General features: G+C 37.8%; 1 pseudogene; it reads left to right on the forward strand.

Moving 5' to 3' along the window:
• The first annotated feature begins 1,706 nt into the window (after positions 1 to 1,706).
• Positions 1,707 to 2,607, forward strand: LOC112809159 (olfactory receptor 10A4-like; annotated as a pseudogene).
• Positions 2,608 to 12,967: the final 10,360 nt, after the last annotated feature.

Below are 12,967 nucleotides of genomic sequence, written 5' to 3' on the forward strand. Positions count from 1 at the left end.
ACATCTAATTTATTACTAAGTCCTGGTATTTCTACCTCCAAAATGTATCTTGAACCTGTCCTCTGTCCATCTTTTTTGCAACCACTTTATTCAGGACTACTATCATCTCACTGAAATTGTTTCTTACTTGTCTCATTCTCATTCATCGAATTTTTCCTATAATTCATTTATTAAACAGAATCAAAAGGGATTTTAAGCTCTAAATTTGATTACGATGCTGCTTAACAGTCTCCAATGAATTCCTATAGTATTTAACTTTATTTTTATTTATTTAAGTAATCTCCACACCCAACATGGGGCTCAAACTCACAACCCTGTGATCAAGAGTCGCATGCTCTTCCAACTGAACCAGCCAGAGGCCCCCCTGTAGTATTTAAAGTCTACATGCCACAGCATGGCCTAAAAGGACCTAAGTGATCTGGGCCTTTCCAACACCCTCTTCTTCATTTCTCTGTCTCTTTGCTTTTCTGTTTATTTTTCTCTCTCTCCAACTCCCTTTCTACTGTATGTTGTTTTTTTTTTTTCAGTTTACTTCAGTTTTTCTAACACTTTAAATAATTCCCTCAAGTCCTCTTCCCTCTGTCTAGAATACTCTACTGCCCCGACTCCCAACTCTTACATGACTATCTCCTCATTTTTTTAGGTCTCAATTTTTTATGCGTTTCTTGACCACAGCAACCAAAACACACATACATATAGCATATTTCCTATGTTGGGTCCTTGTTTTTTACATTCATAGTAGACAACTTAAAATTATTTTATGGGTCTCTTTCCTTGTTTTTAGTCTTTCTTTCCCACTAAAATGTTAAGTCCATGAGACATAGAGAGTATTCCTGACTTGTTAAAAAATTCTTGATTTTTTTCCTTATTTTATTCTAAGCACCTTTCAAAGAGTTTTACACATAGTAGGCATTTAATATTGTTAAATGAATAAATGAATGTATTAAATACCTAATATGGACCAGTGATTGTGAAAAACGTAATATAGAATCAATATGCTATTCTACAGATGAGAAAACTGTCAGATAAGTGATGTAACTTGTTCAAAGGTACATGGCCATTATGTAGCAGAGCTGGAATTTGAATTCAGGTATGACTCTTTTTAATATAACCATCATCTTACCATCAGTAATTCACTTTCACTCCACAATACCTCCTCTACTAACGTTTAGAGAACTTGTCATCAAATAAGTTTTAAGGATTAGACACCCTTCCACATAATGAATTTGGTATGGAATTTCTAAAACAGGAAACAGATTTGATCATGGACCTTATACAGTTTACACATAAGTGATTCAGAATACTCACTGCTGATGAAAACACCACTAGCAGCTGTAGAAACAAGCAGAATAAGATCTCCAAGGATAGAACATTTTCCCTCTGTTTTTATAAAAAAATAAATATTAGGAAAAATGTGCATATTTATGTCACAGTCACAGTTTCAAGGGCCTGTAAATTCTGTATATGATGGGGCAATTGAAGTAGTGGATGAACTTTTCAAATGGGTCCTGGGGGACTGTGGTCAAATTTATTAATTAAGATTAAGAATTCTGAACTTCCAGAAAGAATCCAATTATGCTTGATATGTATGATGCCTTTAAGCAGTTTGATTTTTTTTCTAAAAATAGCATTTAATCAATGGTCATTCTTTGTATTTATATTTTTATTTTTAGATTTAAGTCATGGCTAGCACTGAAGAAAAAAATATGACTCAAATTACAGAATTTATCCTTTTGGGTTTTGGGGATCTCCATGACCTTCAGTTTCTTCTTTTTGGGGTATTTCTGGTCATCTATATGGTGACTCTCATGGGCAACATTGTAATCCTAACTGTGTTGTCAGCTGATCACTCCTTTCATACCCCCATGTATTTCTTTCTTGGCCACTTCTCCTTCCTAGAGATTGGTTACACCACTACCATTGAGCCCCTGCTGCTGAGGACATTGTTATCAGCTCATGTACCTATTTCTTTCCCAGACTGTGCTTGCCAGTTTTATTTTTTTGCTGCTCTGGTGGCCACTGAATGCTTCTTCCTGGCTGTAATGTCTTATGATCGCTATATAGCCATCTGTAACCCACTGCATTATTCCAGCATAATGGACTACTGGGGTTGCTTACAGCTAGCTGGTGCCTCTTGGGTAGCTGGATTTCTGGCACCCATCCTCATGATCTTCATTTTTCAGTTAACATTCTGCGCTGCCAATGAGATTAACCACTTTTTCTGTGATTTGAAGCCCATCATGAAACTGGCCTGCACTGACACTCAAGTAGCTGAGATGACCTCTTTTATATGTACGTCTTTATTTGCCCTCAGCCCCTTCCTGCTAACCCTAGCATCTTATACTTACATCATCTCCACCATTCTGAGGACCTTCTACCTCAGGGAAGCAGAAGGCCTTCTCCACCTGTTCCTCCCATCTGACAGTGGTCAGTTTGTATTATGGGATGCTGGGCATTGTCTATGGCTTCCCATCAGGGCCTCAACATGAAGACTTATTGAAGTCGTTTTCCCTTCTGTATACAGTGCTTACCCCTGCTCTAAACCTTATTATTTATACCTTAAGGAACAATGATGTAAAGAGAGCTCTGAGAAAATTGGTACAATGAGGAATGTATACCTCACCAAAAGAGAGTTTGATTTTTCTAGTGGTTCTTGGCACTTTCTGAAAACCCTGACAAAGTGGAAATCTTTCTACAGTGGCAAGAATACTGTAAAATTGATGGGTCTTCCTTTGTTCTATCAAATTTCTCCACATTAATGAACAGGAAGTATGCTACCCTTTCATTTGTTGAACATTTTGTAGGTGCCAGGCACTGTGCTGTTCTTTGCATGGATTTTATGCTAAAATCCTCATGGGGCACCTGGGTGGCTCAGTCAGTTAAGCGACTGCCTTCAGCTCAGGTCATGATCCCAGGGTCCTGGGATGGAGCCCTGCCTCGGGCTCCCTGCCTGGTGGGAAGTCTGCTTCTCCCTCTCCCTCTGCCCCTCCCCCCTGCTTGTACTCTCTCAGTTTCTCTCTCACTCCTTCTTGCAAATAAATAAATAAAATCTTTAAAAAAATAAACCCTCACAGCAACACTGTGAGATGGCTACCATTATTATCTCCATTTTACAGATATCACAGCTGAGTCCCAGAGATTAATTCACTTGGTCAAAACCATCCAGCCAAACAGTAATGATACCAGAATATGAATTTGAACCCAAGGTCTGCTTGGCATCAAATCCATGATCTTTGCACTAATTCGGGGGAGCCCAGAATCTTGGACTGCCTAAAATGGTTATCTTGGATCATAGAAGACATTACTGCAGATGACTTTTCTTAGGAAAACATGAGTTAGATGTGAAGTGAGAAGTAGAAAAGTAATGTAATGCAATCTAAATCGAAATGTCTCTTTTTCCCACCTAAAGTCTTGTTAAAATGCATGAAGTAAAAATGTCATGGGATTAAAATTTATTTTAGTTTTTTATTTCAGGATTATTTATTAAAATAAAAGATTAAAATCGACCTAATTGGTTCAATAAATTAAATCACATCCACACAATGGAATACAGTACATCCATAAACAAACAAAAACAGCATAAAAGAATGAGTCAGTGCTAATATGGAAAGATCTCCATGATATATTTTAAGTACAAAAAGCAAGGTATAGTGCAGTGTGTATGGTGTGACACCATTTGTGTAACAATAGGTAAAAGAAATAAGAGTTATACTTAATTGTAGATGTATAGACTACTCTAGGAAGGTGCATATGAATTCAGTGGTATCAATTGCTTCTTGGAAGAGACATTAAATGGAGTGGAAGTGTACTTCTTGAGGTGAGAATCATGTAAATTACTGAAAAGTCATCGAAGTTTAACAAATCATTGTAAATTATACAAAAAGTAGAATTGTCAAACAACCCACTTTTATCTATCAGCATGGAAGCACCTCTAGATATGTAGGAGGTTTCTCTTCTCTCACAGGTAAGTTGTACACTCTCTAAGGGCAAGAACCTTGTCATTATTACTGTACTCCCCCCACAGTGCCCTAAATACCAAAAAAGTGTAAATAGCATAGGTGTTACTTAACATTTGTTACTATCATCCAAGACAGGGGGACTCAACATCCACTGAGCATAACAATTCCTAACAGCTTAATGTATTTCTATCTCTATAATGGAAAAATGAAGGGGAGAAAGTACAAGCTGTGTATTTAATGTTCTTCTCATTCTTCTACATCAGTGCAACCATAAAGGGTGGCAAGGGGTTGGGCATGAAATGAGAACGGTTTCCTAGGCTCTTACTTATAGTCACCAGTGTGATCTTCCTGCAATGAAAATTAGTTCACATCCCTCCTGTGTTTAATCAGCCTCTGCCACAAGGATCCCCAATTAAGAACAGAATAAAGGTTTCATAATCTTTATAACTCCATTGACTGTCACATGATGCTTCTCCTTTTACCTCTGTCTCACCTCTTCCGGGTTTCTTCTCTCATTTTTACCCTTCAAGCTCAAGTCAAGTGTTGCAAATTCTGTGAAGCATACCCTGATCCTTCACCACCACAAAACAATGGGATGAACCAATAGCCCAGGACTGTGGAATATTATGCAGCCATCAAAAAGAATGAAATCTTGCCTTTTGCAACAATGTGGATTGCGCTAGAGTGTATTAGGCTAAGCAAAGTAAGTCAGCCAGAGAAAGACAAACACCATATGATTTCACTTATGTGGAAGTTAAGAAACAAAACAGATGGGGACACCTGGGTGGCTCAGTCATTAAGCATCTGCTTTTAAACATCATCATGACCTGTATGCCTGGGTGGCTCAGTCGTTAAGCATCTGCCTTCAGCTCAGGTCATGATGCCAGGGTCCTGGGATCATGCCCCACATTGGGCTCCCTGCTCCGCGGGAAGCCTGCTTCTCCCTCTCGCACTCCCCCTGCTTGCATTCCCTCTCTCTGTCAAATAAATAAATAAAATCTTAAAAAAATAGGATTATTAAATGATTTGACTAAAGTCACACAATTAATTAGGGGATGGTCATACCTTTGTTTGACTCCTAATAAATTGTTCTTCTATTATATAATGCTGATATTTATCTTACAGGGTGGTTGTTTACCTACCTAAAGTCTGAACCATATAATGTCTTAAGGATATTTCTAGTTCTTGCAACTGGAGATTTGTCTTGGGACAAATTTGGCAGTAGAATTTATGGTAAGGAGTGGAGAATCTTGAGCATTTCCTCTAGGATCAGAGACCAGCATTGCCTTGAGTCCTTGAAAAGCCAGTCTAAATTATTCATTTATTCATATTTTAAAAACGTTTGTTAAATATAAATTTAACATATCAATATGTTAAATATAAATTTAAATATAAACTTAATATATCAATATGTTAAGTAGAAATTTAAATGTAAACACCCACTATGTATATATAACACTGTTAGGGGCACAAAAAGAATATGAATTTACCTTGAAAACTCTTCAGTCTAACCATTGGACCACCTACACAGCCCCAGACACATAGCCTGCATCCAGCAAATATTTGTTCAACTAAACCAGGCCAAGGGAAGATTGAGTGGCCTGAATTTCTGGGAATGGGACTGGCCTCTGTTGAGAAGATCATCAATTTCTAATACCATGTTCCCAAATCTGGAGTCATAGGTCTTGGATACTTTAAGTTGTAGAATACATTGAAGAAAAAAAATGTGAAGAAGAGGAGGGGATATCTTCACCTGGAAAATTTAAGAATCATTGCCTCTTCCACAACACCAGCTGCCATCTGCCAGTGAGAAGGCAACATATCCATGTAGAGTGGCAATTAGAGCTAATTGGGTTTCTTCTTTTTAATACCTGAAACAGGGCCCCATTGAGATCAAGGAAGGAGATCTATTAAAGGCAACTGTTCTCTGCATATCACTTAATTCAGAGTACTTAAGGAGGCTGATTATACGCCATGCTCTCCAAGGATAACTGAAGTTCAAAATGGTAGTTTGTGTAAGTTTAAGGACTTGATTCTTAAACCAGAATGCAAATAAGAAATCCTTTGAGAAAAACCTGAATTAGAGTATGAAAGCAATGCCTTGAGAAAGGGTAGATACTTTTACACAGGACACAGTTCAATTTGGCCTATATGAAGACAGGTATCTGGATAAAAGTGAGAAATTCAGGTAAATATTCAGCTTTAGGAGCACTGCATATGCAAAATTTTCAGGTAGCTCTTTGTTATTTTCACTATCTGAAAAAAATTACAGCATTCAATTATGCTTAAAGAGTGGACTCACCACTCAGACAGACTAGCTTGTGAGTCCTGGCTCTGTGACCATAGATAAGTAAATTAGCCTTGCTGATCTTTAAATCCCTCATGTGTAAAATGGAAATACTAGTATCTATCTTACCTCACTAGGCTGTTATGAGGATTAAAAGAGATAATGCATGTAAAACCCTTGCACATAAGAGATATTCAATACACGTTAATTATTTTGTTAGTAGTTGTGATGATGATGATAATGATGATGTTGTCAGTGGGCCCTTTCCTGCTTTGATATAGTAAAGAAATATTGAATAAGGAGGTATCTAATTACTGTATAATAGTCTGACACTTGAACAGAGAAGCTAGAGGCCAAGCTTCTGAGGCTTCTCAGTTTTACCAGAGTCTCAGTTTCCTATCATCTCTGGCAAGTAAAATACAAGCTATTTCATGTATTAGTTGATTGAGCAACTTTTGGAAGTTTTGAATTCTGCTGTCCAACATCTGGCTTTTAATGGCAGCCCAAGCAATAAGACCAGACTGGCTCCACCTTATTCTTTTTGCCAGAACCATATTTCTTCCTTTCTTTACTAAATTGCCATGTTTCTCTTACTAAAATCCTTCTGACTACAAGTAAAGTGCAGAGAAAAAAAGGGGATGCTAACAAAAAGTATAACGTGGAAAATATTGTCAGTGGTACTGTAATAGCATTGTATGGTAACAGATGGTTAGCTACACTGGTGGTGAGCACAGCATAATGTACAGAGTTGTTGATTCACTATGTTGCAGACTTGAAACTAATGTAATACTGTGTGTCAACTATACTCAAAAAGGGCAGTGCCTGATAGGAGAGGAAGGCAGGCTAAGGGGGAATGGATCTGTTAAACTGCTAAGAGTTTGATCACAACTTTATCATATGTTATTATTCTATGTTCTCTAGCTACATACGGGATCCTCTTTCAGTTTCTTGAATCTTTAAATTCTTTTCTGCTTCAGAATGTTTGTGTATGCTATTTCCTCTGCCTAAAATATTTTCCCTGAAAACCTGACATAGTTAGCTCTTTCTTATCCTCTGTACTCTCTGATTTGACATCAAAGAGACAATGTCTGGCCACCCCATCTAAATTAATTTCCCTGACAATACCATCACCTCCAACTAGGTAGGCTCCATTTCAATATATCATCATTTTTCTTAGCGCCTAGGAAAGTGGTAATAATGTAATCATTTATATACTTGTATTTTTCATGTTTGTATCTCAGAACCTCTGTGCCTGTCTCATAGTAAGCACTCAATACATATTTGATGAATAAATGAACAAATGCTTTTAGAAGTCTCACCCCTTGGTTAGACAATGGGTGGGTATTCAATGGTTGTGGCTTTGATAGATGGATAACTAAGGAGGGTTTGAAACATATCCAAAAATTATTTTATATTCCTCCTATCAAAAGATAGAATTGGTGTCATCTCCCTAATCTCAAAGGGATTGTGATAGTTTGGACCAATGGAGCATGACTAGGGCACGTGGGCACAGTAATAGCACCCAGAATCTAAAGAGTGACTTTCCAGGCTGGGTCATAAAAAGTGATATGGCTTTTGCCTTGTTTACTGTAAGTTTGCTTTGGGGGCACTGAGATAACACGTGTGAAGTTCAACACACATACATCCTCAGGAAAAATCCTGAGACCACCATTCTGTGAAGAAGACCAAGTCACATGGAGAGGCCACATAGAGGTGTTCTGGTTGACAGTTCCTGGGAGACAGAAGTGTTGTCTATATAAAATCTGTAGGGTCTATTTCATATCTTCAAATTCTTCAATAGTTTGCCCACTGAGAAGGAAGATCTATGGAATAGCGATGACAACTTGGACAATTAGAGCATGACCAGAGCAATAAAAGAGGGTGACAGTGACAACCAGCATCAACTGCCAGATATGCAAGCAAAGATGCCTCTAATGATCCCACTTTTTGCTGTCTGGTCCCCTCCAGTCATAAACTTTTTCAAGCTGAGGACCCAGACATCATGAGGCAGAGGAAAGCTATCCCTGTGTGACCTGCCCAAATTCTTAACCCACAGAATTCATGAGTATAATTCAATTGTTTTATTTCACCAATTCTTTGGGTAGTTTGTTATGGAGGAAAGGTAACTAGAATAGTGGCCATGACATCCATGTCATTTTAGGATGCAAAAAGTAAGTTCAGAAAATTCAACTATATGGCAAAATGCCTCTTGACTGATACTGGATTTTTTAAAATATATATTATGCCATTTAATACATTCCTACACTTGCCTGAAGGCTTGTTTCTCTGAAGAGAAGCTTCCCTGAGCCTTCCGAGCAGAGAGGAATACTTCATCTATCCTGGATACTACCACTGTGTCGAGGATAACCCTTTATTAGTGCCCTTGTCAGACTTGTTGGACATGTTCTCTCTCCCTTCCTAAAAAATCCTGTCTGTATCACTTTTGTCTCCCCAGTGCCTTGCACTGGGGGTTCAGTTAATACATTTTTGGTGATTAAACAAATGTTTCTAATGATCATTTTAATCTAGTCTGACTTCGATCTCCTCTACATGCCAGGTTTCACCACATACCCAGTCGGCACCAACCTCCCTCTAACAGAATTGGAATATAGATGAAGGTCTGAGCCATCTGTGCTGTTCTGTTTGAGTTAAGGTCATCTGGGGCTTCAACATCCAGATTTCACCACTAGTATTTCATACATTCATTTCCCACAGTTCTGCTTCTTCCTACAGAAGTAAGCACATGGAGAGATGGTCACAGTAATGAGGAAGCCAAGGTTAGAGCTAAAAGCAACAACGACATGATAATAATAAATGCAACTAATAATTAATGAAATTTTACTATGTTCCAGTCAGTGTACTAATGTTTTGTGTACATGAAATCTTCACATGAAATCTACAACAACCATACAGGACAGACACAATTATTATACCATTTTAAAGATGGAGAAATTGAGGTTCAGAAAGAGTAAAACCAAAATTTCACTGCTAGCATGTTGTAGCATCCAGTCTATCTGACTCTAAAGCTTAGTCTACTGATAAGTATTTCCATCAATATGCTGGCTTCCTTGGGGTTTTTAAAGCCATTTATTTTTAATGGCAAAAGAAAAGAAACCCAAGTCTGGAATTTAAAGGCATTTCAGGCAATAACTTCATTGAGTGAAGGGAAGGATGTGTTGAGGGTTAGGCTGGAACAGGGTTTTCTTTTCAGTATGAATCTATCCCTTAAAGACAGCTGTACAGATGACTGTATTAGTCATTTAATAGGATCAGAGGCAGAGAGGGGTATGTATGTGTGTTGAATTCAGTCATTTTCCCTTACCTTGTGATCCACTTGCCCCCAGAGTTCCAGATAGTAAGAGTCAGAACCCATTTCTTCCCTTATGTTGCCACTATTAGCGAAGCTTTTCTCCTCTGTTCCCACCTGAAATCCGTTGGGAGGTGGCAGTGAGGTTGGCAGAAGGCTGCATGAGAGAGGGTTGGCTCTTGATGGGCACTTCCAGTTGAAAGGACAGTATGAGTGGCAGCCAGAAATAGTTATTAGGTGAAAAGACCCCAGATTTTATCTTCTAAGGATAACAAGTGCTTGATGAAGGTGATGATTAATGCCAACTCCATATCTGCACTGTTGACATGGATACAGATGAGGGATATACAAGAGCTGAGAAACTCAAGAAAGAAACTAAGAATGTAGTTTAACTGTGTGGAAGTAATTCTAATTATAGGCATTTATGTGAACTGTTTGCAATTTATGCTTAATTGCCACCCAGCACAATAACAATTATGTATATCATTAAATATGTGTCAGATTAATTTTGTTGTAAATTTTGATTATAACAGCAAACTCTATATGTGTATACTCTGTCTTCATAATTTGTTGCTCAGACTTCTCACAACTTAGGAAAAAATGAGACAGAACTTGGCTAGGAGGCCAAGAGTAGGGAAGTTGCAGAGGCGACTGCCTGGGGTTGAATATTTACTATGGGTAGTGCACAAAGTGGATAATCAACAAATGCATAAATCCCTGCAGCTTAACTTCACCAGAGCCCTGCAGGCGGCTCCACAATCTTTTATTCATTTCTTGTTGATTGTTTGGCTTTATTTATGCCCACAGCATGTCCCAAACCTTTTCTGGTCTTTTTGGCCTCTCAACTTACCCCTCCTCTCTTGACTCTTGCTAAATGAGTAAGGATGACCTCATCCTGGCCTTCACAGAGCAGGGCTGGCTGGTGTTTCCCTATTCTGCCTCCCAAATTTCTTTCATGTTTCAATCCCCTTCTCCTGTGGGCCTCTGGCCTCTGACAAATAGGTGTGCCTGTACACCTGTGCTCTGGGCCCTTCCCCTCACACTTCCTCAAAGACTGGTTTCCTGCCCCCTCATTTCATTAGGTCTTCAATCTCTTTCTGTTTTTTATCATGTACATAGTAGGCACTCAGTAAATCTTTGTTGGAATTTCCTTCAGACACACATGGGATATCCTCTCTCTCCCTCCCTCTTTCACACACACACACACACACACACACACAACTGTCCTTGCTATTCCTTCAGCTACCACCATTTTCTCTCCTTCCTCTAATTTAACCCTGTACTTATTGTACATTTTATGTATCCAATTAGGTTAGCAATTCATTGAGAGAAAGGAGTTTCTGTGTTATTGTTTTCTGATTTCTTAGCACAGCTTGAAGCACTCAAAAAGTGCTGAATGATCCTGACTCATGGATCTTCACAGATTGATTATTCTGTAGAAGGATGGGGATGTCTAGCACTTTCTTCTCCAGCTTGCTCTTAGAGACCCTGAGTAAGATAGTAGAAAGCATGTGTCTTTGGCATCAGACAGACTTGAGTTCACTCTAGGCTCTGCCATTCAGTCATTAAGAGAACTTAGGCAATTTACTTCATCTTTCTCAGGTCCAATTACCTCATCCAAAAAATGGGGATAATAATAGTACCTATCTTACAGGGTTGTTGTGAGGATGAAATGACAAGTTGATGAAAAGAGCCTGACACACACTAGTAATGATTCTTCTCAGGTAGAAACTTTCTGCTCCATGGTTCACTCACACTGATGATTTGTTCCTTCTACTTTGGTAATAATGAGCCACGATTTCAACAACCTCAAGCCTTGCTTATTATCCATATTCATCTTGCCTTCTTAGCACTAGATCAGTAGTTCTCATTCCAAAGAGACCTAATACTCCCTCTTGATAACAAATGTTTTGTGACTCCCCCTTCACTATCCTGAAATGAAGTTCATAGATAATATAACCTACCTACATATATAACTTCAAAAAAAAATCAATGTGGTGACCTAACTGAAATATTAATGAGAAATGAAAGGAAAGTAATTTACAATAAAATGATATTTATTTCAATATATAAATGCAAGGGCATAACTACATCAGACAACTTAATGAACTACATGATGGTACCAACTTAAAATAATTAAGTTTATATTTAAGAAAAGCAAGAGGATTGGGAGTCATTGCATATAAGAAAGGAAAAGATAAATAACAGGAAAACAGTAGGATAAAAGCTACTGTTGAGATAAGATAAAATTCAGATAATTATAAACAGTTTTTCTCACCTATATTATTAAGACACTGCAATATTTTGAAAACTGTGTGGGATACAGGATAACTGTTTATTATACAGCATTATCCCATGCATTTCACTGCATCATTTCAACTAGCATCACTGGCCTCCATCCACTAAATGTCAGTAGCACCTCCCAAACATTGTGACAACCAAAATATCCCCACAATATTCCAAACACATCCTGATAGATGGAACTACCTTAGTTAAGAACCAATACTCTAGAACATGCCAAGTAAGGAAAAAGCAAATCTGGCAAGGGCCGTGGAACTTGCTTTCCTAGGATGTGGAAACCTCCATGAGTTGGAGTTCCTTGTCTTTACAATGTGACCTCTTTGGGATTCTGAGACATAATGTCAAGATCCTAATAGTGATATCAAATAACTACAGTCTTTGTTCCCTTATGTGCTAATCTAGTCCTACTTTATCCTGTTGAATATGTTACCAATTCAGCACTGTCTCACAGATTCTGCCCATTATTTTGTCCCATGGAGTAATTTCTTTCTCAAGAGAGGTCAACCAGCCCACACATAGTGGTAGCTTGGTAACAGTTGAATGTTGCCCAATGGCCATAATGTCTTTGGCTACCACTTAAGTTTCTACCAACTTCAAATACCCTCACATGCAGCCATTTTGACACCAAGCCTTTGACATCTTGCTAGTAAACATTTCATGGCTTATATGTTTTAATTCCAGCTTGACCATTTTTTAGGTGCCAAATATTTATTTTAATCTGTTTTAATAGTAATATGTCCAAAATGTACTGTTTTATTAAAGTGATGGTACTGAGCATTATTATTTCTTTGATGTTTTATGGTTACTGTTCAACTGAAATTGTTCATTTAATAACCATGTATTTTCACAAAATTTTATTATAAAAATCTTCATAATTTTCAGAACATTGAACATATTTTAAAATGAAAACCTAAAATTCCACAACCTAAATTTTATCATTAACATTTTACTATACTTGCTTTATTAGATATGCATCAGACTCCCTCGCCATCCAGCAATCCATCTTATTGTTTGACACATTTCAAAGGAAATTGCAAACATCAATACACTCATCCCTAAATCCTTCAGAATGTGTATCATTAATTAGAATTAAATATTTGCTTATAGATTTTC

This window comes from Callorhinus ursinus, unplaced genomic scaffold, assembly GCF_003265705.2.
Source record: "Callorhinus ursinus isolate GAN/ISIS: 27379988/994484 unplaced genomic scaffold, GSC_fseal_2.0 scaffold33, whole genome shotgun sequence".
Lineage (NCBI taxonomy): Eukaryota > Metazoa > Chordata > Mammalia > Carnivora > Otariidae > Callorhinus > Callorhinus ursinus.